This window comes from Melanerpes formicivorus, unplaced genomic scaffold (assembly GCF_026170545.1).
Source record: "Melanerpes formicivorus ecotype bairdi unplaced genomic scaffold, bMelFor1.0.p_v2 SCAF_11, whole genome shotgun sequence".
NCBI lineage: Eukaryota > Metazoa > Chordata > Aves > Piciformes > Picidae > Melanerpes > Melanerpes formicivorus.
This window is the reverse complement of record NW_027142363.1, coordinates 11,171,178-11,189,243: the sequence shown is the minus strand read 5'-3', so window position 1 is coordinate 11,189,243 and position 18,066 is coordinate 11,171,178. Positions and strand designations below refer to the sequence as shown.

Sequence of the window (18,066 nt, the reverse complement as noted above, 5' to 3'; positions counted from 1 at the left end):
GTGGAGAAGTTATAGTCTATATTATTTAAAGATATAATTATGCTAACAAGAGTTTGCAACTGTATTTATTGTGTAGCTGTTCTTGTAATGGACAAACTACATGTTTCAGAGAGACAATGCAAGAATTCCCATGTGTGTCTTATGCAGGGAACTGAAACAAGGAAATAGGAAACATGGCTGCCCAATAGAATGCTGTAAGACACGCCTGGATGCAGCTTCTGGCTAATCCTTATATGCAGCGCTGGAGCGCAGAGGAAAGGCGTAGCCCTTCTCAACAGTGACAGCGTGCACTTGGGCAGGAAGAGATGTAAGGTAAAGCACATGTTCATTGACAACAGGAGGCCAGCTCATAGCTTAAATGGCAAGATGTGCTGCACAGCAAGCAATGCTTAGTGTACACAGACCCACATCCTCCACTCCCTGTCTATAGAAGTCACCTCAGCCACCCCATGCTGGCCTCAGTGTCTGTAAGTATGGCTGCCTGAAAAGGGGTGCACTTCAGTGTCAGTAAATCCTTACTGGCATAGGAGAGGTGAGCTAAGACCATGTGCCTTGTTTGCTTCCCTGGTAGTGCCACCTGAGGAAGGGAGGAACCTCACCCACTGCTAAACAAACTGGACCCTTCCTTCCCTTCCCCAAAGGAATACACTTTCAGACAGACAGAGGTATGTGCCTTTGTTTAGGCTCACAGCTCCCACTCAGCTAACAGAAACATGGTTTTGGCCACTGTGATGGTTAAACAGATGTTAATGGTATGTTTTTCAGTCAAACACCTGAAAATCAACATCTTGTAAAAATAAAACTGGCAAGAAATGGCCATTGCAGCAAACATTAGGAGAGCTCTGAAAGAACCCAGTGAAGATTTTGTTTTTAATTGACTCAACTTTAGGACTTAATGAGTTGACAGTATCCTTTTAAACAGGCGAGACTGCTGCCTTCTCACAATTTCTATCCTGTCCAGCTGTGCCCATCAGGGTGCAGTCTGGATGGAAAGGGGATCAAAGGCTGCATTCATTTCTGTCCATGCTTTAATTTAAATTTAACTCCAGTGTGCTTTATTTTGAGCTGCAGTCTTTTTAGGTAATGACATTTTCTGATTAACTGTTGAAATTACTAATGAATTAAAGGCAGTGGTCTGTCTTCAGGTTGCAAAAGCTGTAATAACAAGCTACTAAAAATAATTTAGAGCTTGATTTAAACCCATGAAAGCAAAGAAATTCAGAGTTACCCTGACAGTATTGTCCTTTGATGTCTTCAGCATTTTAAAATATTGTAGTAAAACCTATTATCAGCTTTCAGACTGGGAGCTTTACAGCCACATAGAAAGAACACTGAGCCTTCTGAGCCCAGCTCCCAGTGTCTACCTTGGCTGAATCTTTCAAGGGGTCAAATGCTACAGCCAAGTCTCCTGGCTACAGTACTATGTCCGAGGAGGATGTGGCTGGTGACAGAACTGGAAAATGCTGGTCCGGTGGCAGAACACGGCACTGCAAAGGAAACGATTGTAAGCCTGAGAGCCCATCAGACAAGTGCTTCACCTTGCCATGATATTGCCTCTTCTGGCACAGCTGGTTGGTGGCAGCTTTGCAAGCACTTTTGGAGGAAGGATAGGGCTGTTACCTAGAATGCTCAAATCCTCCTTACAGCTCACTTGCATATGCAATTCATGTTAATTGCTTTCACTCATCCTTCTGAAAAGATCAGAGGTCCTTGAACGAAAGAACAATGAAATCACAGATCAACAGATTGCACTGGGTTGGAAGGGACCCTCAAAGGTCATCTTGTCCAACCCCCCTGCAGTGAGCAGGGACACCTCCAACTAGATCAGGCTACCCAAGGTCACACTGAGTCTGATCTTGAATGCAGTATTTGGATTTCAGATATTACAGGGATATTAATTTAAACCACTTGGATTTTTTTAAAAGCAAGAATGTATTTGTATTTGTTCTTAAAGAATTTATAAGACATGTTTTCATACAGTGTTTAAATCTCTGTCTGAGTTCAGACCGGTAAGAACCTAAGTTCACTTGCACTTCCACAATAACATACTATGCACCTGGCTCAGAAAAAGTGCCCTTTCTCCCTTATGCTCAACATGAGTAGTAGCGAAGAAAACACTTTCAGCAGGGCTGGTGAGAGGCCTTGAGCACAAGCTCTATGAGGAGAGGCTGAGGGAGCTGGCATTGTTTAGCCTGGAGAAGAGGAGGCTCAGGGGTGACCTCATTGCCCTCTACAACTACCTGAAAGGTGGTTGTAGCCAGGAAAGGGTTGGTCTCTTCTCCCAGGCAACCAGCACCTGAACAAGGGGACACAGTCTTGAGCTGTGCCAGGAGAAGTTTAAGCTCGAGGTAAGGAGAAAGTTATTCACCAAGAGAGTCATTCATCATTGGAATGGGCTGCCTGGGGAGGTGATGGAGTCACCATCCCTGGAGGTGTTCAAGAGGGGATTGGACATGGTCTAGTCATGATGTCTGTGGTGACAGGTTGGACTCCATGATCTTTGAGGTCTCTTCCAGCCTTAGTGATACTGTGATACTGTGACAATGATGTGCAGCAACAAGTGATATTGTTATGACCTGTGTGCCTACGTATGGCTAGTGCAGATATCGTTCAGCCGACAGTGACAGTGGCATAGAGAATGAATGCAGTTCACTTGTCAATGGCTGCAGAAAGAAGACATCTACAGTTAAGCTTTCCTAAGCTTAAAACTTACATTTGAAAAATGTTGCACAAATATTGTCCTGAAAAATCTCCAGAATATACACACATGGAAAAGTATGTAAGTAAGCATTAAAAAGAGTTGCTGACTCACAGAAATCCATTGGCAATGGTGGGGTGTCACTGTTGAGTATCAAAAGCTCCACTTCTCCTGGGCTTCCATCAAAATCTTCAGATTGCTCTCTGTCTTGGGGCTTCTGTAACATAGTTCTCTACAGCCAATATAAAAACTGAGTGTGTGTGATGACTCAGAGTTACCATAAACCAAGGTGAATTTAATATCAAAGTAAACAGCAGGGAGATGCTGTATCGATGTTGTTCTCTTTTTCACATTTCATTAACTAAGAAGTTAAAAATCTGAACTGAAATTGAACTGCTGTGAAACCTTCCTCACAGTGCATGCTGTCATAAAATTTAGGACCTTGAATTTCACTTTTATTTACATAAAAGAGAACACAAGAGTATTGTATAACTATGCCTGTGAAATACTTTGTGTCTTCAAAGGCTTTTAGATATCAGTGACGGATGACGTGAAGGAGGAGGAAACCAGACTTCTATGCACCTCTGGGATTGGTGTACCATGCAGAAAAGCATGTGAGGTATTACAAATGCTGACAAAATCCCTTTAGTGGACTTCCTGGTTGACTCTATGGCATTACACTGGCACACTGTTTTTCTGCTCCAAGACTGATTTAAATGCATAATGGGAGTGAAAATAAGTACGTATCAGAAAGCAAGCCTTACATTTGAGATGGGACTGGTGCAAGTCTAAACATTTTGCCAACGTCATGCCAGACAACATTCAGGCAAGTAACATCCCACAATGGAAATTCAGAATGTCCTCAAGCCCTAAGATTATACCTCTTCTCCTTTTACTTGGCAGTAAATCAGCATCCCAGTACCACAGAGTAAACCACAGGACTGATGAGTTTCCCTTTGTTGCTGCAGTCTGAGCACCATCCGCTCTTGTTTGGGGTGTACTTGCACCTAAAGTAATCGCTGTTTTTTCAGTTGAAGAAAGTCAGATGTTCAAATGCTTTCTTGCAAGAAAGGTTTCATACACCTTGTTTACATCCATTCTAAAATGTGAACAAACCAGTGATTCACTCCTGAACTAAGATTTCTGTGTTTTGTTTAAGCCTGAAATGTTTTTTCTTCAATGACTGAATGAATTGTTGGAAAACAGTTTGACAGCAGTAAAAGTATACATTACACCAGCACAAAACTGTCATGGATACATATGGGCTAGGGAAGGCTGCCTACTTAAGGACAGAATCTGAAGTGCTTGGGTCAAACCATTCATGGCCTTTGCTAGCTCTGCTGTAGCCCTGCTGCAGACTTCCTCTCCAAGGACAAGAGCAGCAAGATCTCTGTGCTCACCAGCCAGATAGGTGCAGGGACTAAGTCAGTTGTGTTCTTTCCTGCCTGACAAGCTGAGTTCCTTTAAGGTATGTAAGAACTACTGTGCAGAGGTGTGGAAACACAGGTCACAGCCAGTGACACGTGGTTGAATACCTGCTTACAGTTCAAGCCCAGGCTGGCTTTAGCTTGAGATACTTGGCCGTTACATACAGCAGGTCCACACATCTCAGCTTGGGCCTAGACTTCCTTGGTGCTTAACAGATGCAGAGTAACAAGTGCACTTCAGACTGTCTATAAACAGGTTCCCATAGGCTCATAATATAGTAGCTGTTAACTTGGGGAACATTTCACCCATGAAAAGAATGAAAGGAGTGATTCACCTTCCCAGTTGCAAGGTGTGGCAGAGAAAAACAATAAAAAAGTTGAGCCAGCTGTCATTCTGACTGTGGCATGCAAATCCTGTTACAGAACTGCTAAATACAAGTTTTGTTAGGATAATTAGCATTAATTAGAATTTTGGAACCCTCATACATTTAATCAGATTAAAAATTTGGAAATTAGTGCAGTCCTCTACCAAGCTACAAAAGAAAAAAAATCAGCTTGGCACTTTGCAGCTGACAGCATTAATTTTTCCAAGTGTCTTATTTTGTATATGGATAGAGTTGCTACATGATAATTGCAAATCTCATTTACAAATCATGCTTAACTTGCTGCAGTCATGTCTCTGTACACAACTTCCCTAACTTGGGAAACCACATCAAAAAATCAGAGCTGGGAAAGCCAAATATGAAGTGCACATTTTTTTTTTACAGGTGAATGGCACACATTCAGGACCTGGCCTAGCCCTGAAACATTTCCCAAGTGATATTAGCTTAATGATAAGCTAGTTCACAGAATCACCAAGGTTGGAAAAGACCCCAAAGATGATCAAGTCCAACCTGTCACCACAGACCTCATGACTAAACCATGGCACCAAGTGCCACATCCCCTCTTGAACACCTCCAGGGATGGTGACTCCACCACCTCCCTGGGCAGCACATTCCAGTGGCTAGCAACTCTCTCGGTGAAGAACTTTCTCCTCACCTCCAGCCTAAACTTCCCCTGGTGCAGCTTGAGACTGTGTCCTCTCGTTCTGGTGCTGGTTGCTTGGGAGAAGAGACCAACCCCCACCTGGCTACAACCTCCCTTCAGGGAGTTACATACATATATACATAGTTATATACATTCTGCTCATATGATCTTACCTAAATGGGACTCAGTGTCTGAAATCTCTAAACATTCACAATTATCATAAAAATCTGTATGGGATTATTCTTAACTTGCAAAAAGAAGGGGGTAGCACAGCAGTCTGCAAGTGTGGGAATGAGTCTGCAACCAGTTCCCAGTTTGTTTATTTATGAGATCCATGTTCTAATAGAAGCGCATGTGCAAGTAAGCAGGCAGCGATGTGACTTCTGATCTTTGCTTCTAGAGCTTTGCAAACACTGAAAAGCTGAAGCAGGTGCAGAGGATGAGTAGTGGAAGCAGAAACAACATAAGGAAGGATGTGATGCTGCTGTGGAGGAAGCAGGCAGCCGTGCTGAGTGTAGGTATACAGAGGCATGACTTAGAGGAATGCATCCAATTTCAAATGGAAACAGATGATTATGCAGAGTCAGAACTTTTTGGTTAAGACACAGTATGATGCCTTTGTGATCTAGGTACCTTCTAACAGGTTTTTTGACATCTTCTGATTCCCACCAGACTTTACCTCTATGGCAAAAGCCTCCAAGAGTTAATTAGTACCTGTTTACTTTACAGCCCTTCCCTTAGTCTATAGATATTTCAGTCAACAGGTATCTCAGCCTGATGCCAGCCTTGCATTTTCTTCCTTTGCATACTTTAAAGGAAGACTAACTGGACTGAGTTTGAAAAAAACAAAAACAAGAGAGAAGTGTTCCTTCATTACTTTGAAATTCTTTTGCTATTAATAAGGACTGTTAAATGGGCTTTTTCTATTCAATGATTCAGTGTTGGTTTAATCCTGAACTCTAGTCATGAGGTCAGTGGTGACAGGTTGGACTCGGTGATCTGAGGTCTCTTCCAACCTTAGTGATACTGATATAGTATGTGCCAGCCTGTTGTCATGGGGGTAGTTGTGATGCACCTTCTTTGCAGGATCAAGAACAGCTGGCCTGGGAGAGAAAACTTTCTCAGTGAAGCATTAAAAACCTTCATAGCACAGTTAAAATCTGAGATGTTTATTCATTTCAATAAATGTATTGTAAAATGCTTGTAAGGTGAAATGATTGTTTAATTTCCTTTTAAAAGTCTGCACACATAGACATTGGTTAAAAACCAAAAGAACAGATACACACCAGGCTGGTCACTGTTCATCTTGCACACGCTCCCACAGGACAAGTTAACCATAACTCTCCTTGCCAGACCCTTAGGCAAAAACCCTGAAAAAACAGATGGGCCTTACATTGTGCCCTGAAGGTCAATGGACATGGGCTCTACTAGGCCACTGGGAGAAGTAAATTCCTGAGCTGAGGATGTTTCATAAGGAAAGCAAAGCTTACGCTCTCCAGATGTTCATATTCAGGGTGTGTCAGTGAAAGCTCTCTGGCTGGTCTCAGCTGTCAAGATAGCACTTAGAGAAGAAGAGGAAATTCCTCAGGCATCTGCAGTCCAAGCTATGCTGTTTCACTGGTCCAAACTGGTGGTCTCTAATTCACAGCATCAGAATCATTGCAGGAACCAATGCCTGGAAACAAATACAGTATGCAGGGACTGTGTTATTTCATCAGGAACCTCTACCTCAACAGCATAACTCACACATGATATTCTTCTGTAATCATTTCATATATTACCTCAAAGTCTCCTGCAGCATGAGTTTATTTCTTTTGTTCTATCATCCTGTTTTGGTTTCCCTTTCACTCACTGTGCAAAGCCTCCCTTCCAAAGTTCATTTGCCACCTACCTTTGTTTTAGTCCACATCTGAATCTCTCCATGTTGTATGGTTCCCTGTCTGCACAGCTACACATCACCCTCAAAGCCATGGCAGCAAGCAGCAACTCCTCCAGAAGACACCCCCAACTCTCTCTCAGTGAACCTGGCCAAAGCCTGCTTATCTGAACCATGCTTGCTCCCATGTATTATCTGGTTCCCCCCAGGTTGTTATTTTGTTGCTTATTTTTCAGTCTTAGAAGTATTATCAACAACCCCAAGTGTGCTGTGGCATTTGTTCAAAGGGCACAAACCAGTATGAGCTCTGGGAAGACTCCTGGGTTAGACCATTTACCCATATCTCCAGTTATCAAACAGAATCACAAAATGGCAGGGGTTGGAAGGGACCTCTCAAGATCTAGTCTAAAACCCTAGCTAAAGCAGGTTCACCTAGAGAAGGTTGCACAGCAGCATGGTTGGGCAGATTTTGGGTATCTCCAGAGAAGGAGACTCTGCAACCTCTCTAGGCAGCCTGTCCCAGTGCTCTGTCACCCTCAAAGTAAGTTACTTTTTCCTCATGTTGAGAAGGAACTTACTGTGTTCCAGTTTGTGCTCACTGATCCCTGCCCCATCACTGAAATAAGACTGTACCCATCCTCTTGTCACCTCACCCAATAAGCATTGAGAAGATCCCCTGTCTTCTCCTCTTCAGGACTAAATAGAACTGGCCCTTCTTTATAATAGAGATGCTCCCATCACCTAATCATGGAATCATAGCTCTCTCCACTATTTTGTTGAATCTCTTGAAACAGGGAGCCCAGATCAGGGCACAATACTACAGATGTGGCCTCACTAGAGCAGAGCAGAGGGGGAAGAGAACCTCCCTTGACCTGCTGACCACACTTTTCTTAAGGCACCTGACGATACCATTGGCTTTCTTGGCCACAAGGGCACATTGTTGGCTTGTGGTTAACTTGTCCACAAGGACTCCCATGTCCTCCCCTTCAACAGGGATGGGGTAGGAGAGGCAAAGAAAGAATTGTTGGTGAATTTATCTTTCTCACAAGATCTTCTTGCCCTTTCTCTCACTGATGTCCTCAGTGCAAAGACAGGTTTCTTGCCCCCCGGTCTCAACTTGCCTGCTGCTGTGGCACACAGTCTCTTGGTCCTGCTGATGCTAGGGAAGTATCTGCATCAAATTCTTAGGGAGAGAGAAGATAGGAGTCAGCCAGCGTTAGCAGAAGGAAAGTCATGCAGACTGTTAAAGTGGCTGGCAGGCTACTAAGCCTCAGAGAAACCAGCAGCTTCTTCAACAGTGCCCTTCCTGGCAGCCATAACCACAGGCAGGTTACCACAGTTCAGCAGGACACAGTGCTCAGCAGCTGGCACTGCACTTCCTTGCTGCAACTCGGTGAGCTGGATGAAGTGTCCAGACATCCTAGATCTGGCACTACCACCAGATGCACCTTTTCAAACCTCAGACAACAGGCAGCTGACTTCACCACCAGACAAGTGATGTCCAAACCATCTTCATAATCCTGGGCACTCCTGCTGTAGTCCTGAACTCCTGAACCTCAAGTACACTGAGAGAATATTTTTGGAGTGAGTTTTGTTTGGCTTCAGCCATGACTCCACATGAATATCCTGAAGCTGCAGACTCAAACCCACCTCCTAACCCCACCGGCAGGGGGGCAGCTGGCTTTTTGCACTCCTGTCTGATTCCTGGGCCAGCTCACCTGCAGAGCCAGCACTAAGGAGGCCCCCATTCAGTAACACTCATCTGAGCACCTAAAAATCATTACTCATGCCTCCAAAAATCAGGAAGCTGGCTTGAAAATAACTCTTAGCTTTTTTTTGGTCTTTCCCTTCTGGTTTCTGACTTCTTTTGATTAGTGCTGTAGGGGTCATTTAGTCTAGCCCTAAAGCATATGTGAGCTCTGAAACATTTGTTTACATAGGTAATCCGTGCTCAAATGAACACTCCTGTTCAACAAACTCAGACTAGTCCTAGTGAGGATGTTTTACAAGTTTGGCCCTAAATTCATATGGAATAATCAAATCCATTTTGGGTGTAGAAAGTGCTATTTACAAATTTGCCTTCAGAGAGGCTCCAGTGAATATATCCTTGCAAGTCCTCCAAGGGAAAAGTGGAAAGCAGCTCCTGCTAGGCCCAAATAAAGCTTTTATGTTTTTTTACTGGTAGACTGTTAGAAAAATGGAGAGAAAAATTACAGATTAAGAAAAAAACAAACAACCAAAGAGCCCCCAAACCCCAACCCCCCCCAAAAAGCCCTCCCAAAACACAAAATACCCCAGAGATGGTTCTGGGTTTGTATATTTGCATGATTACAGCATACTCAGAGATGTGGTTGAATATGTCAGGATATCAGGTTGATTATTACAAAACCCAGTAGGCTATTAATTTCTGCACCTGTTTATATAGCAAGCATACTTTCTCCCTTGATTCAGCACTGATTTATTCACCTTGCTGATGAATGAATGGGAGAGATTGGGCCAGGAAGGGGAATTAATCATGAAAACTTTGGCTTTGGTATCAGTTTCAGACCCTGCTACTTCCTGTCTGGTCTTAAATGACCAGAAGAAATAACATGACTGAGGCATTGGGTGGGTATTCTGCCTATCAAAAGTAACAGCTTACTCCACCTTAGAAACAGCCCAACAGTACATGCACAAAGGAAAAACTAGGACTAAACAACTAAACTACTAAATGATCAGTGTTCTGTGGTCCTGCAAACCCATCTGGAAAACTGCATCTGTTTCTGCTCTCCACAATTCAAGGAGTAAACAAGAAAATTTAGAAAAGAGCTATGAGACTGAAGAAAGACCTAAATAAAACAGTTTACAGTGGAAGAACTTGGTCCTTGTAAGATTAGCAAAGGGAGGGTGTGAAGGCTCCGAGTCTGTATGCCTAAGTATGAACACAGGCTCACAGACAACACTGTAATGAGATCCAGCAGTTGGGAGCTGAATCTAGACAAATTCAAGCTATAAAATAAGACACATTTTTAACAGTAAGGGTAATTAACCACCACAGCAACCAACCCAGCAAGGCATTACAGCAAAGTCCCCCTCTTTGGAATCCTTTAAATCGAAATCAGATGTTTTCTTCTAAAAGACATTGTATTTCAAACAGGAAGAAGCCTGATGATGTGTGTCAAACAGGAAGGCAGGCTAGAGCATCACAGTAGCCCATCTGGCATTACAAACTATAAACTAGAATTATATTTTTGTAATGAATCAGATTCTCCACGGGAGAGTCAAGAGAAAGTTTTGCCATCGGAATTGGAAGTGAATGCTGTTGGAATCTTTTATTCGATCAGTAGATAGAGTTCGATCAGCTTTTGCTAGCTTGTCTGGAGTTTTTTTCCAGCTACACCCATTCATCTAATAAAATATTTCTATCTTCTGACAAACCTAGCTTCACTTGTCATCAAAGATCACAAGTCTGTTGTTAGGAAAAGAAAGGGAGAGAGAAGCAGACTTACAGCGAAGATGATCCGCTGCAAAATGTGGAAGGGTGAAGGACAAATGGGACAAAGGTGTGCTTGTGTGATGAACCTAGAGATGTATTTAAATATCTAGTGATTAGGCAGGCAGTCAAAATGCAGAAACTTCCTGTTTACTCATTACAAGGGTGCATGGAATTTGGCACAAAACATTGGAAAAGTGACAAGGGCTCAATTGCTTCAGCTGCCTTTCAGTTAGGGACATCCATCTCATCTATGGAAAATAAGACGTCTAACTTCTGACGACCTTGTGCTGCTCTTCTCATTACTTACATATGTTTTGTATGGCATCAGGAGGAGCCTGGCAATCAGCTGCTTACCCTCTTAATCAAGTAATTGAAATTTCACAAATCCTTGGGTGCAGTGACTTCTGTAAAACAAACCATCAGAGCATGGAAAGACATTAGCTGAATATGCAGCAGAGAGATAAATGATTTACAAAGACAAAACTACGGATAGCTTCATACAACATAAGGCACATCCTATTTTTCCTGAGGCAGACCTTTCCTGTACCCTTGTTATATTATGTGCAATTCCTGACCCTTCAGAATGGAGATGATCACAGCTTAAAATTGCTGCTCTGGTATGAGCCATCAGTAACAAGCTTGATTTTGCAGGAGCATTCAATTGCAGGACCCAGGGCACTTTCGGCTGCTTGTTGGCCCCTGAAGGGCCAGAGATGGATCAGAAATAACAAGTGTGATTGACTGTCCAATCATTCTTCTCATCAGCTTGCTTCTGATGCCAATAATCCTGCAAGCCCCTCACATAAATAGCAGTTTTACTGTGCCAGCCAGTCAAAGTGGATATGAAAAAACCCAATCAAGTGACTGACAGAGAAGATTACGTAGCAAGATGAGAATGAAGCACGTAGTTAAGGGCACTGCAGCATTCTGAATCACTTATGGTTATGACATAATTACTCCTTTAGTCTGTCCCCTAAAATATGGTAATATAGGATAAGGAAAAAAAGATGGATTTAAAAGCTAGATCTTTATCTTTGAACAAATAGAATGAGTAGTTTTAAGAGGATTGAAGCCATACATAAATATATTTAAAGCACAATATAGAATAGAATAAACCAGGTTGGAAGAGACCTTCAAGATCATCGTGTCCAACCTATCATCCAACACCACCTAATCAACTAAACCATGCAACCAAGCACCCTATCAAGTCTCCTCCTGAACACCTCCAGGGATGGTGACTCCACTACCTCCCCAGGCAGCCCATTCCAATGGGCAATCACTCTCCCTGTGTAAAACTTCCTCCTAACCTCCAGCCAAAACCTCCCCTGGTGCAGCCTGAGACTGTGTCCTCTTGTTCTGGTGCTGGCTGCCTGGGAGAAGAGACCAACCTCTGCTTGTCTACAACCCCCCCTTAAGGTAGTTGTAGAGAGCAATAAGGTCACCCCTGAGTCTCCTTTTCTCCAGGCTAAGCAACCCCAGCTCCCTCAGCCTCTCCTCATAGGGCTTGTGTTCCAAGCCCCTCACCAACTTTGTTGCCCTTCTCTGGACACGCTCCAGCAAGTCAACATCCCTCACAAAACTCCTTTCTTACAAAAGGGTCTTTTCAGAAGTAACGTTATTGATGTAACAGGATGATTTTTGTATATAAGGCTTTCTTCTTGAGCAAGTTAAAGGTTTTGACTTCCAATAGCTGAGGTTTTACCCAGTTGGTTAAGCAGTAACAACAAATATAAATGTCATCCTGTGCCAGATTACAGCCAGGCTTCTCAGAGATGCAAAAATGGGCACAAAAAGCAAAATCACACAAGCTTCACTTTCCTAGTATTCTAAATAAAATGTTAACAAACCTCAAGGCCATTAAAAGCAGAATGTGCACATCCTCATCATACCTGCCAAACGTATCTCATTTCTAGCTGGCTGATCTCCAAACAATGAAGTATCAAAAATACAGAACAGTTCTAAGACCCTTTCCAAAATATCAGACAATGAATTCTGAAGTATGCCTCACTCACTACCTTGGTGTCAAATATCTAAATTAAAATCTTATTTGGAACTACATGTATTCAACATTAATGCACATTTCCAACTATACTTATGATAAGATTTTTTTCCCCCCTAGAACCCACTAAAACTTAATTATATTTTAAAAACATATTTCATATTTGTGGGTATAATTACAGGAAAACAGAATAAAGTCATGAATATATCCAAAAGCATCTTTGCAATGTGTGCTTCTCATCACACACAAATCCCCAGGCATGTAACACATACACACATGCAGGACAAGGTACATGAAGGTACTGTGGCTGCAGGTAACTTATTAGTAAAGACCTTGAAAATACATTAAAAGACAGAGTCCTCAATTCATCCTGTTTTATCTTCAGGATAGCATAGTTTATATAGTATGTTTTATTTCTATTCTCATTCACATGGTATGTCAACAGAAAACAATGCACTGATACAATATATTAAGAATGCTGCTTACCAAAACCCCCTTACCTCAAGGGAGGTTGTAGCCAGGTCTCAAGCTCAGTCTCAGGCTGTGCCAGGGGAGGTTTAGGTTGGATGTTTGGAAGAAGTTCTATACAGAGAGAGTGATTGCCCATTGGAATGGGCTGCCTGGGGAGGTGGTGGAGTTGCCATCATTGGAGGTTTTCAGGAGGAGACTTGATGGGGTGCTTGGTGCCATGGGTTAGTTGTTTAGGTGGGTTGGATTGGTTGATGGGTTGGACGCGATGTTCTTGAAGGTCTCTTCCAATCTGGTCTATTCTATTCTATGTAACAGGTGGGGGTTGGTCTCTTCTCCCAGGCAATCAGCACCAGAACAAGAGGACACAGTCTCAAGCTGCACCAGGGGAGATTTAGGCTGGAGGTTAGGAAGAAGTTCTTCCCAGAAAGAGTGATTGGCCATTGGAATGGGCTGCCCAGGGAGGTAGTGGAGTCACCATCACTGGAGGTGTTTAAGAAGAGACTGAATGGGGTGCTTGGTGCCATGGTTTAGTTGATTAGACAGTGCTGGGTGATAGGTTGGACTTGGTGATCACGAAGGTCTTTGTCAAACTGGTTAGTTCTATTCTATTCTATTGATCCTCCAGAATACAAATCACACCTCTGGAAGTGTAAAGGATATTGAGGATGTGTAATAAAATGTCATTTTTTATATATTTTGTATTGAATATTTCCTGGTGCCAAGCACTGCCATAACTTATTTACAAAGTATATTTACAGGTGCTGTTATTTGGCTGGGGTTATTACGTTTCACATATGGAGACAGTTAAACAATTTAAGCACAGATCTAAGAATTTCCAAAACAGCAATTCAAATTGGAAATAAAGGTGCCACAATCTGTGGCTTCTCACAAATGGGATTCTGTAGCAAATTAGCTGGGGACTCACAGCTTGCTCCTCTGTCCAGTATCCTCCCAGATGCTGTAGCTATAATTCGGGCGGCCCTTGGCTCGGAGGGGTCTAGAGGGCCTCTCTCCTCTTGTGTCCAGTTCACGATCTGGAGCTTTTCCTTGGCTCAGAGAGTGCTAGGGGTCCTCTCTCTCTTTTGTGCTCTGTTGCTGGGCTGTAGTCTTTTTGGGGCTCTTCTGGGAATCAGTTCTCTTGGAGCTTTTCCCCTTTCTGCCTTGGTCCCGGTGCAAGGCCCAGGTGTAGTTGTTGCCTGTTAGGACAAGCTCTTCAGCTGCTACTCTGGCAGCATTCAGCTCTTGTTGCTGTCTGGGTGAGAACAAAGCAACTTGCCTACCTTTTTATCTGCTTTAAATACCGTCCCAAGACAATTAATGCCCTTTAGGAGTAGAGAAACCTGATAACTGAACCTATAGGATGGGGCATATCCAACCATGGCCAGGGGCACACACAGTTCACAGGTGTGTTACAAAGTCAATTACACATGCTACATTTTTATCTGGACCCCAGGAAGTGTCCAGGTTTGCACACTCACAGGTGCTTAACCCATTGTCTGGGTTAGGGCATGTTTTGGGGTTTGACCTTTCAGGACAGGATGGCCTGAAGAAAGATGACCCAGGCCAGAGGCCACAAGGAAATGGCATCCCAGACACTTTGCTGAAGGAGACGTGTGGCAGCGCTGGGGAAGGGAGAGCGCACTACAATTCCAACCAGTGCTTTCCAATGACACTGCTCCAATTCAGAAAAACATACACACAGGAAAAGCAGCTCCTCTGCTGTGAAAGAGACTTTTCAAGGGCACCTACTGCCATCAGGTACTAAATTGCCATTGACAGACAACAGAAATCAAATACCTAAGTGCTACTTCTACCTCTGAAAATCCACCTTGAGGACTGTGCTATTACCCAAAGGATGATCAGAGTTTAACCTTTCCATAGAAAGGCTTCCTTACAAGCCACAAAACCACAGTTAGATTTCACAAGCATCTGAACTGCCCATCCAGCTTCCTGAAGATTGGGTTTTTTTGGATTTGTTTGTTTTGTGGTGGTTGTTTTAATGTGGCCTTCTAACTTTCAGTTGTGTATAAGGGCTTGTCACAGAGACCTTTGGCAAACTGTTATTTTCTGACCATGTTTTCATAGTTTCAGATGACCTCATGGCACTTAGGCTCTGTTTCTGTCAGTATTCAATCCTTACCTGCTGCCCAACAGGAAACAAGATACAATAATTCACTTCAAGCAATACCAGAGGAAAGAGGCAGGCAAGGGGGAGAAGACTGGTTGTAAATGGCCACATCACCAACTACAGCTGGCACCAATTCCTCCTTATTAATACCATCCAATAAAGGGTCATGCAAATGGCTGGTGGTGGCTGGTCACATAGCAACAGCAGAGCAAGTGCAGAAACCCAAATATTGTCCAACTATAGAGCCACAGCAAACTCTCAGAAGGTAAGACAGTACAAATGTATAATGAGTCTGCAGAGGACTAGGACAAGGAACAAGGCAAAACAGAGGAACACTGCTTTTTTTTAAACAAGAAATTAAAATACTGAAAAACCCAAATGACTTCTCTGCTTCCATGAGAAGTGGGAAGGTCTGGGGCTAAACACTACATGCACCCACGACCATGGGATGGGTCAGCCTGCAATGGGTGCACTGGCCACGAGGGTGATGGAGGGACCTGCAGCTGCTCTCCCACTTCCCTGCTGCACATGGAGCTGCTGGTGGAATTTGCAGGTGGCTGTATTCTGACAGAAGTCCCTCCCCTGGACACTCATCTTGCCTCCCCATATACAAACCTGGGCACAGACACAAGGGCATAACTTGTGCCTTTGGACTTCTGTGGGACAGTCTTCTGAGTGCTTTCACAGCTCTGGGAAATTACTTTTTCATTTCCAACCCCGTGTTGTTTTTCGATGAGAACTTTAGAACTGCCACAAAAGTGAAGCTTCCCATATCTGTGAACAGCAAGCAGAGCTGAAGGACATTCTCCAGTTTCCTGCACCCTGCAGGGCATTATCATGTTTGAGAGCTTAATGTGCTACTACTCAGGCCTGGGCCAGCTGCCTGCAGTACCTTCACTAACTAACCAAGGATAACTCTACATTCACAGTAGGATTTTAAGAGCTTCAGCAACAATGACAACAACAAAAAAGGCAAAACCAACAGCACCTCCCTAGCTAGAACATTCTGGTTGTCCCAGTAAAGTACACAGGCAGCACTTCCTCCTCAGCCATGGTGACAGGACACTTAGGTGTGCTATGTGACACACAGGAAAGAATTTATGCTGACACCCAACAGTCTACAGCTTTTCTGCAGAAAAACACAGGGCTTCCACCTCCAGACCTGACTGATGAGCACGCAGCATGAGTGAATGCTACCTTCAAATGCACACACCAGGATTTTTTGTGTGAGTTAAAACAACCCACATATGCTTTGTAGGCAGCTAAGCAATTAGCTGGAAATTTCACCTCAAGAGTATATTGCTATTTTGATAGACTCAATTTCAGTTAATGGGTTCAAAAGCTGTTTTTCTCTACCCAATGAAATGTAAACATATCTCATGATCTATTAAGCAGTCAAATACAAACTGATATGCATTGAGGTTTCATGTCCTCTTATTTTGCAACAGACTGTGTCAAGTCCTTTACTTGCTTCATAAAAGCTAATCTGCCTGGGACTTCAAAGTGAGCAATGACTTCTTCTGTCAGATGTGGGTGATGGCCCCTCTCAGAAAAGGTGCCACAGCCAAGTGGCTGAGAAGCAGCAGAAGGATGCTGTAGGACAAACAAACAGAAGCCAGGTCTCCCAACTCTCACAGTACCTTACATTCACATCTCAGTTATATGTAACTCAGGCTCTCACAACACCCCTCCCGTCTTAGTAATGATGTTTTAAGAGCAGCATATGCAACAATGTAGCCATCACATAACTTGTTTTCTCTAAGCAATGGAAGATTCACAAATGCAGAATAACATTTATCTTGGCAGAGTGTGTTTTGATAATTATTTATATTAGAAGTGACTGTATTTCTGCTTTGCCAAAACACCAAGTGAGTTCTGCAGATGAAGCCTGCAATAGTTCAGCTAATGGTCCATGGTCAAAGAAGGCACAGCTAGATGTGTTTAGTAGCAGGTATGCTCACGCTGCCAAGAGCTGCTTGAAGCCTATGGCCCAAGCAGTCAAACATTACACAGCAGCAGAAGGCTCACACCCAACGGCCAAGCACCTGCAGCTATCCAATCAATGAACTGCTGAGACCTGGGGAAAAAAAAAAGCAAGCATGCAGTGTGGATAACAACTCTGTCTTCCTGTAGCCAACACCCTGCTCTGGACCTGGCAAGGCAGGACTCCAGCACATACACTGCAGCCTGCCTAAGGCCAGTTTGGATGCAGCTAGCCAGGCCACCCCGGGTGCTCCTTGCAGTCCTTCCTTTCACAGCTCATAGTCTTTTATCTCCTGCTAGTGGTGAGCTATTTGACACTGGCATACAATTGACACCAGAGGTATTGTCCAACTGGTTTTGCTTCCCAGACTGTTGATTGCAGTCACAAAGCCCAGGAGTCCTTTTGATTGTTTAGCAACTTAGCACTTGGATATGGATCTTAAAAGACTGGGTTTGATATGGCTTAATTTTGCCTTGAATCTCAAAAACTACCACCAGAGCCAGGGGATGAACCATCCTCTGCAAGAATCCTTCTGCATGCAATGTAGAAAATCTGGTTGTTAGTGGCCATTGTGCAGTATGAATGTGTGTATATATAAATATAATGATTTTCTTACCAAAAGACATCTAGATACTGTGATACTGTAATGAAAATACAAATGAAACAGGTTTTCAAGTTGTTTTCACACTTATTTTTCTGACTGAAACAACTCATGAGCTGGGAAAGTTTGTATGCAAGCTTGCACTCTCCACTACAATGCTTATGGCTTTTAGAGAGTGCAAAGTAAAAGGTCTACAAGTAAATCCCCCAAAATAAATCAGTGATAAAAAGTGGTAGTGGGAAGAAGGCGATGGGGAACAGCAGGTTAAAGGGGGAGGTCGTGGGAGGTCAGTCTCTGTGGCTGTTAGTGTGATGAACAGACAACTGGTGTCATCAAAACTCTTGTCAGTCCCTGGATCCTGACCTTTGTGAGAACACCAGA

General features: G+C 43.3%; 1 long non-coding RNA gene across 5 annotated transcripts; it reads right to left on the bottom strand.

The window, feature by feature from the left end:
* Nucleotides 1–2,747: 2,747 nt before the first annotated feature.
* On the bottom strand, nt 2,748–16,711 carry LOC137444297 (uncharacterized). 5 transcript variants are annotated; one of them, XR_010988119.1, is made up of 5 exons: nt 13,002–15,687; nt 10,810–10,906; nt 8,149–8,210; nt 6,438–6,826; nt 2,748–2,930 (listed from the first exon to the last, which is right to left on the bottom strand). It is a non-coding gene; the product is annotated as an uncharacterized lncRNA (long non-coding RNA). The 5 variants fall into 5 exon arrangements; XR_010988118.1 differs by lacking the exon at nt 2,748–2,930 and adding an exon at nt 15,716–16,711 and having other exon boundaries at nt 6,358–6,826; nt 13,002–14,224; XR_010988117.1 differs by lacking the exon at nt 2,748–2,930 and having other exon boundaries at nt 6,358–6,826.
* Between the last annotated feature and the right edge of the window lie 1,355 nt (nt 16,712–18,066).